The following is a 17,252-nucleotide window of genomic DNA, read 5'->3' as shown; positions in this document are numbered from 1 at the left end:
CTCTCCCCCGCCCGATTCTCGCCCTCTCCCCACCGGATTCTCGCTCTCTCGCCTCCGCCCAATTCTCACTCCACCCCCCTGCCCAATTCTCGCTCTCTCCCCCTGCCTAGGTTCTCGCTCTCTCCCCTGCCGGATTCTCGCCCTCTCCCCCCTCTGCCCAATTCTCGCTCTCCCCGCCCCCTCTGCCCAATTCTCGCTCCCCCCCCCGCCCGATTTTCGCACTCTCCCCCCTCTGCCCGATTCTCGCCCTCTCCCCCCCACCTGCCCGATTCACGCCCTCTTCCCCCCTCTGCCCGATTCTCGCTCTCTCCCCCCTCTGCCCTATTCTCGCCCTCTCCCCCCCACCTGCCCGATTCTCGCCCTCTCCCCCCCACCTGCCCGATTCTCGCCCTCTCCCCCCCACCTGCCCGATTCTCGCCCTCTTCCCCCCTCTGCCCGAATCTCGCCCTCTCCCCCCTCTGCACGATTCACGCTCTCTCCCCCCCACCTGCCCGATTCTCGCCCTCTCCCCCCTCTGCACGATTCTCACTCTCCCCCCACCTGCCCGATTCTCGCTCTCCCTCTCTGCCCGATTTTCGCCCTCTCTCCCCCCTCTGCCCGATTCTCGCCCTCTCCCCCCTCTGCCCGATTCTCGCCCTCTCCCCCCACCTGCCGATTCTCACTCTCTCCCCCCCACCTGCCGATTCACACTCTCTTCCCCCCTCTGCCCGATTCTCGCCCTCTCTCCCCTCTGCCCGATTCTCACTCTCCCCCCTCTGCCCGATTCTCGCCCTCTCCCCCCTCCGCCCGATTCTCGGCCTCCCCCCCTCTGCCCGATTCTCGCCCTCTCCCCCCTCTGCCCGATTCTCGCCCTCTCCCCCCTCTGCCCGATTCTCGCCCTCTCCCCCCTCTGCCCGATTCTCGCCCTCTCCCCCCTCTGCCCGATTCTCGCTCTCTCCCCCCCCATGCCCGATTCTCGCTCTCCCTCTCTGCCCGATTCTCGCTCTCCCTCTCTGCCCGATTCTCGCTCTCCCTCTCTGCCCGATTCTCGCTCTCCCTCTCTGCCCGATTCTCGCTCTCCCTCTCTGCCCGATTCTCGCTCTCCCTCTCTGCCCGATTCTCGCTCTCCCTCTCTGCCCGATTCTCGCTCTCCCTCTCTGCCCGATTCTCGCTCTCCCTCTCTGCCCGATTCTCGCTCTCTCTCCCCCGCCCGATTCTCGATCTCCCCCCGCCCGATTCTCGCTCTCCCCCGCCGGATTCTCGCTCTCCCCGCCCGATTCTCGCTCTCTCCCCCGCCCGATTCTCGCTCTCCCCCGCCCGATTCTCGCTCTCCCCCGCCCAATTCTCGCTCTCCCCCGCCCAATTCTCGCTCTCTCTCCCCCGCCCGATTCTTGCTCTCTCTCCCCCGCCCGATTCTCGCTCTCTCTCCCCCGCACGTTTCTCGCTCTCCCCGCCCAATTCTCGCTCTCCCCCGCCCGATTCTCGCTCTCTCTCCCCCGCCCGATTCTCGCCCTCTCCCCCCTCTGCACGATTCTCGCCCTCTCCCCCCTCTGCACGATTCTCACTCTCCCCCCCTGCCCGATTCTCGCCCTCTCCCCCCTCTGCACGATTCTCGCCCTCCCCGCCCTCTGCACGATTCTCACTCTCCCCCCACCTGCCCGATTCTCACTCTCCCCCCTCTGCCCGATTCTCCCTCTCCCCACTCTGCCCGATTCTCACTCTCCCCCCACCTGCCCGATTCTCACTCTCCCCCCACCTGCCCGATTCTCGCCCTCTCCCCCCTCTGCCCGATTCTCGCTCTCCCCCCTCTGCCCGATTCTCCCTCTTCCCCCCTTTGCCCGATTCTCACTCTCTCCCCCCACCTGCACGATTCTCACTCTCCCCCCTCTGCCCGATTCTCGCCCTCTCCCCCCTCTGCACGATTCTCACTGTCCCCCCACCTGCCCGATTCTCGCTCTCCCCCCTCTGCCCGATTCTCGCCCTCTCCCCCCTCTGCCCGATTCTCGCTCTCCCTCTCTGCCCGATTCTCGCTCTCCCTCTCTGCCCGATTCTCGCTCTCCCTCTGCCCGATTCTCGCTCTCCCCCCCCGCCCGATTCTCGCTCTCCCCCCGCCCAATTCTCGCTCTCTCTCCCCCGCCCGATTCTCGCTCTCTCTCCCCCGCCCGATTCTCGCTCTCTCTCCCCCGCCCGATTCTCGCTCTCTCCCTGCCCGATTCTCGCTCTCTCCCCGCCCAATTCTCGCTCTCCCCTGCCCAATTCTCGCTCTCCCCCGCCCAATTCTCGCTCTCCCCCCGCCCAATTCTCGCTCTCCCCCGCCCAATTCCCGCTCTCCCCCGCCCGATTCTCGCCTTCTTCCCCCTCTGCCCGATTCTCGCCTTCTTCCCCCTCTGCCCGATTCTCGCCCTCTCCCCCCTCTGCACGATTCTCGACCTCTCCCCCCTCTGCACGATTCTCACTCTCTCCCCCCCACCTGCCCGATTCTCACTCTCTCCCCCCTCTGCACGATTCTCACTCTCTCCCCCCACCTGCCCGATTCTCACTCTCCCCCCCCTGCCCGATTCTCGCCCTCTCCCCCCTCTGCACGATTCTCGCCCTCTCCCCCCTCTGCACAATTCTCACTCTCCCCCCCCTGCCCGATTCTCGCCCTCTCCCCCCTCTGCACGATTCTCGCCCTCTCCCCCCTCTGCACGATTCTCACTCTCCCCCCACCTGCCCGATTCTCACTCTCCCCCCTCTGCCCGATTCTCCCTCTCCCCACTCTGCCCGATTCTCACTCTCCCCCACCTGCCCGATTCTCACTCTCCCCCCTCTGCCCGATTCTCGCCCTCTCCCCCCTCTGCCCGCTTCTCGCTCTCCCCCCTCTGCCCGATTCTCCCTCTCCCCCCTCTGCCCGATTCTCGCCCTCTCCCCCCTCTGCCCGATTCTCGCTCTCCCCCCTCTGCCCGATTCTCGCTCTCCCCCCTCTGCCCGATTCTCACTCTCTCCCCCCACCTGCACGATTCTCACTCTCCCCCCTCTGCCCGATTCTCGCCCTCTCCCCCCTCTGCACGATTCTCACTGTCCCCCCACCTGCCCGATTCTCGCTCTCCCCCCTCTGCCCGATTCTCGCTCTCCCTCAATGCCCGATTCTCGCTCTCCCTCTCTGCCCGATTCTCGCTCTCCCTCTCTGCCCGATTCTCGCTCTCCCACTCTGCCCGATTCTCGCTCTCCCTCTCTGCCCGATTCTCGCTCTCCCTCTCTGCCCGATTCTCGCTCTCCCTCTCTGCCCGATTCTCGCTCTCCCTCTCTGCCCGATTCTCGCTCTCTCTCCCCCGCCCGATTCTCGCTCTCCCCCCGCCCGATTCTCGCTCTCCCCCGCCGGATTCTCGCTCTCCCCCGCCCGATTCTCGCTCTCTCCCCCGCCCGATTCTCGCTCTCCCCCGCCCGATTCTCGCTCTCCCCCCGCCCAATTCTCGCTCTCCCCCGCCCAATTCTCGCTCTCTCTCCCCCGCCCGATTCTCGCTCTCTCTCCCCCGCCCGATTCTCGCTCTCTCTCCCCCGCCCGATTCTCGCTCTCTCTCCCCCGCACGTTTCTCGCTCTCCCCGCCCAATTCTCGCTCTCCCCCCGCCCGATTCTCGCTCTCTCTCCCCCGCCCGATTCTCACTCTCTCCCCCGCCCGATTCTCACTCTCTCCCCGTCCGATTCCCGCTCTCTCCCCCCGCCCGATTCTCGCTCTCTCTCCCCGCCCGATTCTCGCTCTCTCCCCGCCGGATTCTCGCTCTCTCCCCCCTGCCCAATTCTCGCTCCCCCCCCTGCCCAATTCTCGCTCTCCCCTCTGCCCAATTCTCGCTCTCCACCCTCTGCCCGATTCTCGCTCTCCCCCCCCGCCCGATTGTCGCTCTCCCCCCTCTGCCCGATTCTCGCTCTCCCCCCCTCTGCCCGATTCTCGCCCTCTCCCCCCCTGCCCGATTCTCGGCCACTCCCCCTGCCCGATTCTCGCTCTCTCCCTGCCCGATTCTCGCTCTCTCCCCGCCCAATTCTCGCTCTCCCCTGCCCAATTCTCGCTCTCCCCCTCCCAATTCTCGCTCTCCCCCGCCCAATTCTCGCTCTCCCCCGCCCGATTCTCGCCTTCTTCCCCCTCTGCCCGATTCTCGCCTTCTTCCCCCTCTGCCCGATTCTCGCCCTCTCCCCCCTCTGCACGATTCTCGAACTCTCCCCCCTCTGCACGATTCTCACTCTCTTCCCCCCCACCTGCCCGATTCTCACTCTCTCCCCCCTCTGCACGATTCTCACTCTCTCCCCCCACCTGCCCGATTCTCACTCTCCCCCCCTCTGCCCGATTCTCGCCCTCTCCCCCCTCTGCACGATTCTCGCCCTCTCCCCCCTCTGCACGATTCTCACTCTCCCCCCCTGCCCGATTCTCGCCCTCTCCCCCCTCTGCACGATTCTCGCCCTCCCCGCCCTCTGCACGATTCTCACTCTCCCCCCACCTGCCCGATTCTCACTCTCCCCCCTCTGCCCGATTCTCCCTCTCCCCACTCTGCCCGATTCTCACTCTCCCCCCACCTGCCCGATTCTCACTCTCCCCCCACCTGCCCGATTCTCGCCCTCTCCCCCCTCTGCCCGATTCTCGCTCTCCCCCCTCTGCCCGATTCTCCCTCTCCCCCCTCTGCCCGATTCTCACTCTCTCCCCCCACCTGCACGATTCTCACTCTCCCCCCTCTGCCCGATTCTCGCCCTCTCCCCCCTCTGCACGATTCTCACTGTCCCCCCACCTGCCCGATTCTCGCTCTCCCCCCTCTGCCCGATTCTCGCCCTCTCCCCCCTCTGCCCGATTCTCGCTCTCCCTCTCTGCCCGATTCTCGCTCTCCCTCTCTGCCCGATTCTCGCTCTCCCTCTGCCCGATTCTCGCTCTCCCCCCCGCCCGATTCTCGCTCTCCCCCCGCCCAATTCTCGCTCTCTCTCCCCCGCCCGATTCTCGCTCTCTCTCCCCCGCCCGATTCTCGCTCTCTCTCCCCCGCCCGATTCTCGCTCTCTCTCCCCCGCCCGATTCTCGCTCTCTCCCTGCCCGATTCTCGCTCTCTCCCCGCCCAATTCTCGCTCTCCCCTGCCCAATTCTCACTCTCCCCCGCCCAATTCTCGCTCTCCCCCGCCCAATTCTCGCTCTCCCCCGCCCACTTCTCGCTCTCCCCCGCCCAATTCTCGCCTTCTTCCCCCTCTGCCCGATTCTCGCCTTCTTCCCCCTCTGCCCGATTCTCGCCCTCTCCCCCCTCTGCCCGATTCTCGCCCTCTCCCCCCTCTGCACGATTCTCAACCTCTCCCCCCTCTGCACGATTCTCACTCTCTCCCCCCCACCTGCCCGATTCTCACTCTCTCCCCCCTCTGCACGATTCTCACTCTCTCCCCCCACCTGCCCGATTCTCACTCTCCCCCCCCTGCCCGATTCTCGCCCTCTCCCCCCTCTGCACGATTCTCGCCCTCTCCCCCCTCTGCACGATTCTCACTCTCCCCCCCCCTGCCCGATTCTCGCCCTCTCCCCCCTCTGCACGATTCTCACTCTCTCCCCCCACCTGCCCGATTCTCACTCTCCCCCCTCTGCCCGATTCTCCCTCTCCCCACTCAGCCCGATTCTCACTCTCCCCCACCTGCCCGATTCTCACTCTCCCCCCTCTGCCCGATTCTCGCCCTCTCCCCCCTCTGCCCGCTTCTCGCTCTCCCCCCTCTGCCCGATTCTCCCTCTCCCCCCTCTGCCCGATTCTCGCCCTCTCCCCCCTCTGCCCGATTCTCGCCCTCTCCCCCCTCTGCCCGATTCTCGCTCTCCCCCCTCTGCCCGATTCTCCCTCTCCCCCCTCTGCCCGATTCTCACTCTCTCCCCCCACCTGCACGATTCTCACTCTCCCCCCTCTGCCCGATTCTCGCCCTCTCCCCCCTCTGCACGATTCTCACTGTCCCCCCACCTGCCCGATTCTCGCTCTCCCCCCTCTGCCCGATTCTCGCTCTCCCTCTCTGCCCGATTCTCGCTCTCCCTCTCTGCCCGATTCTCGCTCTCCCTCTCTGCCCGATTCTCGCTCTCCCTCTCTGCCCGATTCTCGCTCTCCCTCTCTGCCCGATTCTCGCTCTCCCTCTCTGCCCGATTCTCGCTCTCCCTCTCTGCCCGATTCTCGCTCTCCCTCTCTGCCCGATTCTCGCTCTCCCTCTCTGCCCGATTCTTGCTCTCCCTCTCTGCCCGATTCTCGCTCTCCCTCTCTGCCCGATTCTCGCTCTCTCTCCCCCGCCGGATTCTCGCTCTCCCCCCTGCCCGATTCTCGCCCTCTCCCCCTCTGCCCGATTCTCGCCTTCTTCCCCCTCTGCCCGATTCTCGCCCTCTCCCCCCTCTGCACGATTCTCACTCTCTCCCCCCCACCTGCCCGATTCTCACTCTCTCCCCCCTCTGCACGATTCTCACTCTCTCCCCCCACCTGCCCGATTCTCACTTCCCCCCCCCTGCCCGATTCTCACTCTCCCCCCTCTGCCCAATTCTCGCCCTCTCCCCTCTCTGCACGATTCTCACTCTCCCCCCCTCTGCCCGATTCTCGCCCTCTCCCCCCTCTGCACGATTCTCGCCCTCTCCCCCCTCTGCACGATTCTCACTTTCCCCCCCCTGCCCGATTCTCACTCTCCCCCCTCTGCCTGATTCTCGCCCTCTCCCCCCTCTGCACGATTCTCGCCCTCTCCCCCCTCTGCACGATTCTCACTCTCCCCCCACCTGCCCGATTCTCCCTCTCCCCCCTCTGCCCGATTCTCCCTCTCCCCTCTCTGCCCGATTCTCACTCTCTCCCCCCACCTGCCCGATTCTCACTCTCCCCCCTCTGCCCGATTCTCGCCCTCTCCCCCCTCTGCCCGATTCTCCCTCTCCCCCCTCTGCCCGATTCTCCCTCTCCCCCCTCTGCCCGATTCTCACTCTCTCCCCCCACCTGCACGATTCTCACTCTCCCCCCCTCTGCCCGATTCTCGCCCTCTCCCCCCTCTGCACGATTCTCGCCCTCTCCCCCCTCTGCACGATTCTCACTCTCTCCCCCCACCTGCCCGATTCTCACTCTCTCCCCCCTCTGCACGATTCTCGCCCTCTCCCCCCTCTGCACGATTCTCGCTCTCCCTCTCTGCCCGATTCTCGCTCTCCCTCTCTGCCCGATTCTCGCTCTCCCTCTGCCCGATTCTCGCTCTCCCCCCCGCCCGATTCTCGCTCTCCCCCCCGCCCAATTCTCGCTCTCTCTCCCCCGCCCGATTCTCGCTCTCTCTCCCCCGCCCGATTCTCGCTCTCTCTCCCCCGCCCGATTCTCGCTCTCTCCCTGCCCGATTCTCGCTCTCTCCCCGCCCAATTCTCGCTCTCCCCTGCCCAATTCTCGCTCTCCCCCGCCCAATTCTCGCTCTCCCCCGCCCAATTCTCGCTCTCCCCCCGCCCAATTCTCGCTCTCCCCCGCCCGATTCTCGCCTTCTTCCCCCTCTGCCCGATTCTCGCCTTCTTCCCCCTCTGCCCGATTCTCGCCCTCTCCCCCCTCTGCACGATTCTCGACCTCTCCCCCCTCTGCACGATTCTCACTCTCTCCCCCCCACCTGCCCGATTCTCACTCTCTCCCCCCTCTGCACGATTCTCACTCTCTCCCCCCACCTGCCCGATTCTCACTCTCCCCCCCCCTGCCCGATTCTCGCCCTCTCCCCCCTCTGCACGATTCTCGCCCTCTCCCCCCTCTGCACAATTCTCACTCTCCCCCCCCTGCCCGATTCTCGCCCTCTCCCCCCTCTGCACGATTCTCGCCCTCTCCCCCCTCTGCACGATTCTCACTCTCCCCCCACCTGCCCGATTCTCACTCTCCCCCCTCTGCCCGATTCTCCCTCTCCCCACTCTGCCCGATTCTCACTCTCCCCCACCTGCCCGATTCTCACTCTCCCCCCTCTGCCCGATTCTCGCCCTCTCCCCCCTCTGCCCGCTTCTCGCTCTCCCCCCTCTGCCCGATTCTCCCTCTCCCCCCTCTGCCCGATTCTCGCCCTCTCCCCCCTCTGCCCGATTCTCGCTCTCCCCCCTCTGCCCGATTCTCGCTCTCCCCCCTCTGCCCGATTCTCACTCTCTCCCCCCACCTGCACGATTCTCACTCTCCCCCCTCTGCCCGATTCTCGCCCTCTCCCCCCTCTGCACGATTCTCACTGTCCCCCCACCTGCCCGATTCTCGCTCTCCCCCCTCTGCCCGATTCTCGCTCTCCCTCTCTGCCCGATTCTCGCTCTCCCTCTCTGCCCGATTCTCGCTCTCCCTCTCTGCCCGATTCTCGCTCTCCCACTCTGCCCGATTCTCGCTCTCCCTCTCTGCCCGATTCTCGCTCTCCCTCTCTGCCCGATTCTCGCTCTCCCTCTCTGCCCGATTCTCGCTCTCCCTCTCTGCCCGATTCTCGCTCTCTCTCCCCCGCCCGATTCTCGCTCTCCCCCCGCCGGATTCTCGCTCTCCCCCGCCGGATTCTCGCTCTCCCCGCCCGATTCTCGCTCTCTCCCCCGCCCGATTCTCGCTCTCCCCCGCCCGATTCTCGCTCTCCCCCGCCCAATTCTCGCTCTCCCCCGCCCAATTCTCGCTCTCTCTCCCCCGCCCGATTCTTGCTCTCTCTCCCCCGCCCGATTCTCGCTCTCTCTCCCCCGCCCGATTCTCGCTCTCTCTCCCCCGCACGTTTCTCGCTCTCCCCGCCCAATTCTCGCTCTCCCCCGCCCGATTCTCGCTCTCTCTCCCCCGCCCGATTCTCACTCTCTCCCCCGCCCGATTCTCACTCTCTCCCCGTCCGATTCCCGCTCTCTCCCCCCGCCCGATTCTCGCTCTCTCTCCCCGCCCGATTCTCGCTCTCTCCCCGCCGGATTCTCGCTCTCTCCCCCCCTGCCCAATTCTCGCTCCCCCCCTGCCCAATTCTCGCTCTCCCCTCTGCCCAATTCTCGCTCTCCACCCTCTGCCCGATTCTCGCTCTCCCCCCCCGCCCGATTGTCGCTCTCCCCCCTCTGCCCGATTCTCGCTCTCCCCCCTCTGCCCGATTCTCGCCCTCTCCCCCCCTGCCCGATTCTCGGCCACTCCCCCTGCCCGATTCTCGCTCTCTCCCTGCCCGATTCTCGCTCTCTCCCCGCCCAATTCTCGCTCTCCCCTGCCCAATTCTCGCTCTCCCCCTCCCAATTCTCGCTCTCCCCCGCCCAATTCTCGCTCTCCCCCGCCCGATTCTCGCCTTCTTCCCCCTCTGCCCGATTCTCGCCTTCTTCCCCCTCTGCCCGATTCTCGCCCTCTCCCCCCTCTGCACGATTCTCGAACTCTCCCCCCTCTGCACGATTCTCACTCTCTTCCCCCCCACCTGCCCGATTCTCACTCTCTCCCCCCTCTGCACGATTCTCACTCTCTCCCCCCACCTGCCCGATTCTCACTCTCCCCCCCTCTGCCCGATTCTCGCCCTCTCCCCCCTCTGCACGATTCTCGCCCTCTCCCCCCTCTGCACGATTCTCACTCTCCCCCCCTGCCCGATTCTCGCCCTCTCCCCCCTCTGCACGATTCTCGCCCTCCCCGCCCTCTGCACGATTCTCACTCTCCCCCCACCTGCCCGATTCTCACTCTCCCCCCTCTGCCCGATTCTCCCTCTCCCCACTCTGCCCGATTCTCACTCTCCCCCCACCTGCCCGATTCTCACTCTCCCCCCACCTGCCCGATTCTCGCCCTCTCCCCCCTCTGCCCGATTCTCGCTCTCCCCCCTCTGCCCGATTCTCCCTCTCCCCCCTCTGCCCGATTCTCACTCTCTCCCCCCACCTGCACGATTCTCACTCTCCCCCCTCTGCCCGATTCTCGCCCTCTCCCCCCTCTGCACGATTCTCACTGTCCCCCCACCTGCCCGATTCTCGCTCTCCCCCCTCTGCCCGATTCTCGCCCTCTCCCCCCTCTGCCCGATTCTCGCTCTCCCTCTCTGCCCGATTCTCGCTCTCCCTCTCTGCCCGATTCTCGCTCTCCCTCTGCCCGATTCTCGCTCTCCCCCCGCCCGATTCTCGCTCTCCCCCCGCCCAATTCTCGCTCTCTCTCCCCCGCCCGATTCTCGCTCTCTCTCCCCCGCCCGATTCTCGCTCTCTCTCCCCCGCCCGATTCTCGCTCTCTCTCCCCCGCCCGATTCTCGCTCTCTCCCTGCCCGATTCTCGCTCTCTCCCCGCCCAATTCTCGCTCTCCCCTGCCCAATTCTCACTCTCCCCCGCCCAATTCTCGCTCTCCCCCGCCCAATTCTCGCTCTCCCCCGCCCACTTCTCGCTCTCCCCCGCCCAATTCTCGCCTTCTTCCCCCTCTGCCCGATTCTCGCCTTCTTCCCCCTCTGCCCGATTCTCGCCCTCTCCCCCTCTGCACGATTCTCAACCTCTCCCCCCTCTGCACGATTCTCACTCTCTCCCCCCCACCTGCCCGATTCTCACTCTCTCCCCCCTCTGCACGATTCTCACTCTCTCCCCCCACCTGCCCGATTCTCACTCTCCCCCCCCTGCCCGATTCTCGCCCTCTCCCCCCTCTGCACGATTCTCGCCCTCTCCCCCCTCTGCACGATTCTCACTCTCCCCCCCCCCTGCCCGATTCTCGCCCTCTCCCCCCTCTGCACGATTCTCACTCTCTCCCCCCACCTGCCCGATTCTCACTCTCCCCCCTCTGCCCGATTCTCCCTCTCCCCACTCAGCCCGATTCTCACTCTCCCCCACCTGCCCGATTCTCACTCTCCCCCCTCTGCCCGATTCTCGCCCTCTCCCCCCTCTGCCCGCTTCTCGCTCTCCCCCCTCTGCCCGATTCTCCCTCTCCCCCCTCTGCCCGATTCTCGCCCTCTCCCCCCTCTGCCCGATTCTCGCCCTCTCCCCCCTCTGCCCGATTCTCGCTCTCCCCCCTCTGCCCGATTCTCCCTCTCCCCCCTCTGCCCGATTCTCACTCTCTCCCCCCACCTGCACGATTCTCACTCTCCCCCCTCTGCCCGATTCTCGCCCTCTCCCCCCTCTGCACGATTCTCACTGTCCCCCCACCTGCCCGATTCTCGCTCTCCCCCCTCTGCCCGATTCTCGCTCTCCCTCTCTGCCCGATTCTCGCTCTCCCTCTCTGCCCGATTCTCGCTCTCCCTCTCTGCCCGATTCTCGCTCTCCCTCTCTGCCCGATTCTCGCTCTCCCTCTCTGCCCGATTCTCGCTCTCCCTCTCTGCCCGATTCTCGCTCTCCCTCTCTGCCCGATTCTCGCTCTCCCTCTCTGCCCGATTCTCGCTCTCCCTCTCTGCCCGATTCTTGCTCTCCCTCTCTGCCCGATTCTCGCTCTCCCTCTCTGCCCGATTCTCGCTCTCTCTCCCCCGCCGGATTCTCGCTCTCCCCCCTGCCCGATTCTCGCCCTCTCCCCCTCTGCCCGATTCTCGCCTTCTTCCCCCTCTGCCCGATTCTCGCCCTCTCCCCCCTCTGCACGATTCTCACTCTCTCCCCCCCACCTGCCCGATTCTCACTCTCTCCCCCCTCTGCACGATTCTCACTCTCTCCCCCCACCTGCCCGATTCTCACTTCCCCCCCCCTGCCCGATTCTCACTCTCCCCCCTCTGCCCAATTCTCGCCCTCTCCCCTCTCTGCACGATTCTCACTCTCCCCCCCTCTGCCCGATTCTCGCCCTCTCCCCCCTCTGCACGATTCTCGCCCTCTCCCCCCTCTGCACGATTCTCACTTTCCCCCCCCTGCCCGATTCTCACTCTCCCCCCTCTGCCTGATTCTCGCCCTCTCCCCCCTCTGCACGATTCTCGCCCTCTCCCCCCTCTGCACGATTCTCACTCTCCCCCCACCTGCCCGATTCTCCCTCTCCCCCCTCTGCCCGATTCTCCCTCTCCCCTCTCTGCCCGATTCTCACTCTCTCCCCCCACCTGCCCGATTCTCACTCTCCCCCCTCTGCCCGATTCTCGCCCTCTCCCCCCTCTGCCCGATTCTCCCTCTCCCCCCTCTGCCCGATTCTCCCTCTCCCCCCTCTGCCCGATTCTCACTCTCTCCCCCCACCTGCACGATTCTCACTCTCCCCCCTCTGCCCGATTCTCGCCCTCTCCCCCCTCTGCACGATTCTCGCCCTCTCCCCCCTCTGCACGATTCTCACTCTCTCCCCCCACCTGCCCGATTCTCACTCTCTCCCCCCTCTGCACGATTCTCGCCCTCTCCCCCCTCTGCACGATTCTCGCTCTCCCTCTCTGCCCGATTCTCGCTCTCCCTCTCTGCCCGATTCTCGCTCTCCCTCTGCCCGATTCTCGCTCTCCCCCCCGCCCGATTCTCGCTCTCCCCCCGCCCAATTCTCGCTCTCTCTCCCCCGCCCGATTCTCGCTCTCTCTCCCCCGCCCGATTCTCGCTCTCTCTCCCCCGCCCGATTCTCGCTCTCTCCCTGCCCGATTCTCGCTCTCTCCCCGCCCAATTCTCGCTCTCCCCTGCCCAATTCTCGCTCTCCCCCGCCCAATTCTCGCTCTCCCCCGCCCAATTCTCGCTCTCCCCCCGCCCAATTCTCGCTCTCCCCCGCCCGATTCTCGCCTTCTTCCCCCTCTGCCCGATTCTCGCCTTCTTCCCCCTCTGCCCGATTCTCGCCCTCTCCCCCCTCTGCACGATTCTCGACCTCTCCCCCCTCTGCACGATTCTCACTCTCTCCCCCCCACCTGCCCGATTCTCACTCTCTCCCCCCTCTGCACGATTCTCACTCTCTCCCCCCACCTGCCCGATTCTCACTCTCCCCCCCCTGCCCGATTCTCGCCCTCTCCCCCCTCTGCACGATTCTCGCCCTCTCCCCCCTCTGCACAATTCTCACTCTCCCCCCCCTGCCCGATTCTCGCCCTCTCCCCCCTCTGCACGATTCTCGCCCTCTCCCCCCTCTGCACGATTCTCACTCTCCCCCCACCTGCCCGATTCTCACTCTCCCCCCTCTGCCCGATTCTCCCTCTCCCCACTCTGCCCGATTCTCACTCTCCCCCACCTGCCCGATTCTCACTCTCCCCCCTCTGCCCGATTCTCGCCCTCTCCCCCCTCTGCCCGCTTCTCGTTCTCCCCCCTCTGCCCGATTCTCCCTCTCCCCCCTCTGCCCGATTCTCGCCCTCTCCCCCCTCTGCCCGATTCTCGCTCTCCCCCCTCTGCCCGATTCTCGCTCTCCCCCCTCTGCCCGATTCTCACTCTCTCCCCCCACCTGCACGATTCTCACTCTCCCCCCTCTGCCCGATTCTCGCCCTCTCCCCCCTCTGCACGATTCTCACTGTCCCCCCACCTGCCCGATTCTCGCTCTCCCCCCTCTGCCCGATTCTCGCTCTCCCTCTCTGCCCGATTCTCGCTCTCCCTCTCTGCCCGATTCTCGCTCTCCCTCTCTGCCCGATTCTCGCTCTCCCACTCTGCCCGATTCTCGCTCTCCCTCTCTGCCCGATTCTCGCTCTCCCTCTCTGCCCGATTCTCGCTCTCCCTCTCTGCCCGATTCTCGCTCTCCCTCTCTGCCCGATTCTCGCTCTCTCTCCCCCGCCCGATTCCCGCTCTCCCCCCGCCGGATTCTCGCTCTCCCCCGCCGGATTCTCGCTCTCCCCGCCCGATTCTCGCTCTCTCCCCCGCCCGATTCTCGCTCTCCCCCGCCCGATTCTCGCTCTCCCCCGCCCAATTCTCGCTCTCCCCCGCCCAATTCTCGCTCTCTCTCCCCCGCCCGATTCTTGCTCTCTCTCCCCCGCCCGATTCTCGCTCTCTCTCCCCCGCCCGATTCTCGCTCTCTCTCCCCCGCACGTTTCTCGCTCTCCCCGCCCAATTCTCGCTCTCCCCCGCCCGATTCTCGCTCTCTCTCCCCCGCCCGATTCTCACTCTCTCCCCCGCCCGATTCTCACTCTCTCCCCGTCCGATTCCCGCTCTCTCCCCCCGCCCGATTCTCGCTCTCTCTCCCCGCCCGATTCTCGCTCTCTCCCCGCCGGATTCTCGCTCTCTCCCCCCTGCCCAATTCTCGCTCCCCCCCTGCCCAATTCTCGCTCTCCCCTCTGCCCAATTCTCGCTCTCCACCCTCTGCCCGATTCTCGCTCTCCCCCCCCGCCCGATTGTCGCTCTCCCCCCTCTGCCCGATTCTCGCTCTCCCCCCTCTGCCCGATTCTCGCCCTCTCCCCCCCTGCCCGATTCTCGGCCACTCCCCCTGCCCGATTCTCGCTCTCTCCCTGCCCGATTCTCGCTCTCTCCCCGCCCAATTCTCGCTCTCCCCTGCCCAATTCTCGCTCTCCCCCTCCCAATTCTCGCTCTCCCCCGCCCAATTCTCACTCTCCCCCGCCCAATTCTCGCTCTCCCCCGCCCGATTCTCGCCTTCTTCCCCCTCTGCCCGATTCTCGCCTTCTTCCCCCTCTGCCCGATTCTCGCCCTCTCCCCCCTCTGCACGATTCTCGAACTCTCCCCCCTCTGCACGATTCTCACTCTCTTCCCCCCCACCTGCCCGATTCTCACTCTCTCCCCCCTCTGCACGATTCTCACTCTCTCCCCCCACCTGCCCGATTCTCACTCTCCCCCCCTCTGCCCGATTCTCGCCCTCTCCCCCCTCTGCACGATTCTCGCCCTCTCCCCCCTCTGCACGATTCTCACTCTCCCCCCTGCCCGATTCTCGCCCTCTCCCCCCTCTGCACGATTCTCGCCCTCCCCGCCCTCTGCACGATTCTCACTCTCCCCCCACCTGCCCGATTCTCACTCTCCCCCCTCTGCCCGATTCTCCCTCTCCCCACTCTGCCCGATTCTCACTCTCCCCCCACCTGCCCGATTCTCACTCTCCCCCCACCTGCCCGATTCTCGCCCTCTCCCCCCTCTGCCCGATTCTCGCTCTCCCCCCTCTGCCCGATTCTCCCTCTCCCCCCTCTGCCCGATTCTCACTCTCTCCCCCCACCTGCACGATTCTCACTCTCCCCCCTCTGCCCGATTCTCGCCCTCTCCCCCCTCTGCACGATTCTCACTGTCCCCCCACCTGCCCGATTCTCGCTCTCCCCCCTCTGCCCGATTCTCGCCCTCTCCCCCCTCTGCCCGATTCTCGCTCTCCCTCTCTGCCCGATTCTCGCTCTCCCTCTCTGCCCGATTCTCGCTCTCCCTCTGCCCGATTCTCGCTCTCCCCCCCGCCCGATTCTCGCTCTCCCCCCGCCCAATTCTCGCTCTCTCTCCCCCGCCCGATTCTCGCTCTCTCTCCCCCGCCCGATTCTCGCTCTCTCTCCCCCGCCCGATTCTCGCTCTCTCCCTGCCCGATTCTCGCTCTCTCCCCGCCCAATTCTCGCTCTCCCCTGCCCAATTCTCACTCTCCCCCGCCCAATTCTCGCTCTCCCCCGCCCAATTCTCGCTCTCCCCCGCCCACTTCTCGCTCTCCCCCGCCCAATTCTCGCCTTCTTCCCCCTCTGCCCGATTCTCGCCTTCTTCCCCCTCTGCCCGATTCTCGCCCTCTCCCCCCTCTGCACGATTCTCAACCTCTCCCCCCTCTGCACGATTCTCACTCTCTCCCCCCCACCTGCCCGATTCTCACTCTCTCCCCCCTCTGCACGATTCTCACTCTCTCCCCCCACCTGCCCGATTCTCACTCTCCCCCCCCTGCCCGATTCTCGCCCTCTTCCCCCCTCTGCACGATTCTCGCCCTCTCCCCCCTCTGCACGATTCTCACTCTCCCCCCCCCTGCCCGATTCTCGCCCTCTCCCCCCTCTGCACGATTCTCACTCTCTCCCCCCACCTGCCCGATTCTCACTCTCCCCCCTCTGCCCGATTCTCCCTCTCCCCACTCAGCCCGATTCTCACTCTCCCCCACCTGCCCGATTCTCACTCTCCCCCCTCTGCCCGATTCTCGCCCTCTCCCCCCTCTGCCCGCTTCTCGCTCTCCCCCCTCTGCCCGATTCTCCCTCTCCCCCCTCTGCCCGATTCTCGCCCTCTCCCCCCTCTGCCCGATTCTCGCCCTCTCCCCCCTCTGCCCGATTCTCGCTCTCCCCCCTCTGCCCGATTCTCCCTCTCCCCCCTCTGCCCGATTCTCACTCTCTCCCCCCACCTGCACGATTCTCACTCTCCCCCCTCTGCCCGATTCTCGCCCTCTCCCCCCTCTGCACGATTCTCACTGTCCCCCCACCTGCCCGATTCTCGCTCTCCCCCCTCTGCCCGATTCTCGCTCTCCCTCTCTGCCCGATTCTCGCTCTCCCTCTCTGCCCGATTCTCGCTCTCCCTCTCTGCCCGATTCTCGCTCTCCCTCTCTGCCCGATTCTCGCTCTCCCTCTCTGCCCGATTCTCGCTCTCCCTCTCTGCCCGATTCTCGCTCTCCCTCTCTGCCCGATTCTCGCTCTCCCTCTCTGCCCGATTCTCGCTCTCCCTCTCTGCCCGATTCTTGCTCTCCCTCTCTGCCCGATTCTCGCTCTCCCTCTCTGCCCGATTCTCGCTCTCTCTCCCCCGCCGGATTCTCGCTCTCCCCCCTGCCCGATTCTCGCCCTCTCCCCCTCTGCCCGATTCTCGCCTTCTTCCCCCTCTGCCCGATTCTCGCCCTCTCCCCCCTCTGCACGATTCTCACTCTCTCCCCCCCACCTGCCCGATTCTCACTCTCTCCCCCCTCTGCACGATTCTCACTCTCTCCCCCCACCTGCCCGATTCTCACTTCCCCCCCCTGCCCGATTCTCACTCTCCCCCCTCTGCCCAATTCTCGCCCTCTCCCCTCTCTGCACGATTCTCACTCTCCCCCCCTCTGCCCGATTCTCGCCCTCTCCCCCCTCTGCACGATTCTCGCCCTCTTCCCCCCTCTGCACGATTCTCACTTTCCCCCCCCTGCCCGATTCTCACTCTCCCCCCTCTGCCTGATTCTCGCCCTCTCCCCCCTCTGCACGATTCTCGCCCTCTCCCCCCTCTGCACAATTCTCACTCTCCCCCCACCTGCCCGATTCTCCCTCTCCCCCCTCTGCCCGATTCTCCCTCTCCCCTCTCTGCCCGATTCTCACTCTCTCCCCCCACCTGCCCGATTCTCACTCTCCCCCCTCTGCCCGATTCTCGCCCTCTCCCCCCTCTGCCCGATTCTCCCTCTCCCCCCTCTGCCCGATTCTCCCTCTCCCCCCTCTGCCCGATTCTCACTCTCTCCCCCCACCTGCACGATTCTCACTCTCCCCCCTCTGCCCGATTCTCGCCCTCTCCCCCCTCTGCACGATTCTCGCCCTCTCCCCCCTCTGCACGATTCTCACTCTCTCCCCCCACCTGCCCGATTCTCACTCTCTCCCCCCTCTGCACGATTCTCGCCCTCTCCCCCCTCTGCACGATTCTCGCCCTCTCCCCCCTCTGCACGATTCTCAC

The 17,252-nt window shown here is 65.8% G+C and overlaps 2 protein-coding genes across 2 annotated transcripts in view; one reads left to right on the top strand and one right to left on the bottom strand.

The window, feature by feature from the left end:
• Positions 1-17,252, top strand: part of anxa2b (annexin A2b) — a 316,940-nt gene that overhangs the window by 67,442 nt on the left and 232,246 nt on the right. The gene's annotated exons all lie outside the window — the stretch shown is intronic.
• The window catches only part of LOC140404253 (little elongation complex subunit 2-like), an 88,799-nt gene that overhangs the window by 45,711 nt on the left and 25,836 nt on the right, over positions 1-17,252 (bottom strand). The gene's annotated exons all lie outside the window — the stretch shown is intronic.

This window comes from Scyliorhinus torazame, chromosome 30 (genome assembly GCF_047496885.1).
Source record: "Scyliorhinus torazame isolate Kashiwa2021f chromosome 30, sScyTor2.1, whole genome shotgun sequence".
Lineage (NCBI taxonomy): Eukaryota > Metazoa > Chordata > Chondrichthyes > Carcharhiniformes > Scyliorhinidae > Scyliorhinus > Scyliorhinus torazame.
Note: the sequence above shows the minus strand (reverse complement) of the source record. Positions and strands in the feature narration are given on the sequence as shown.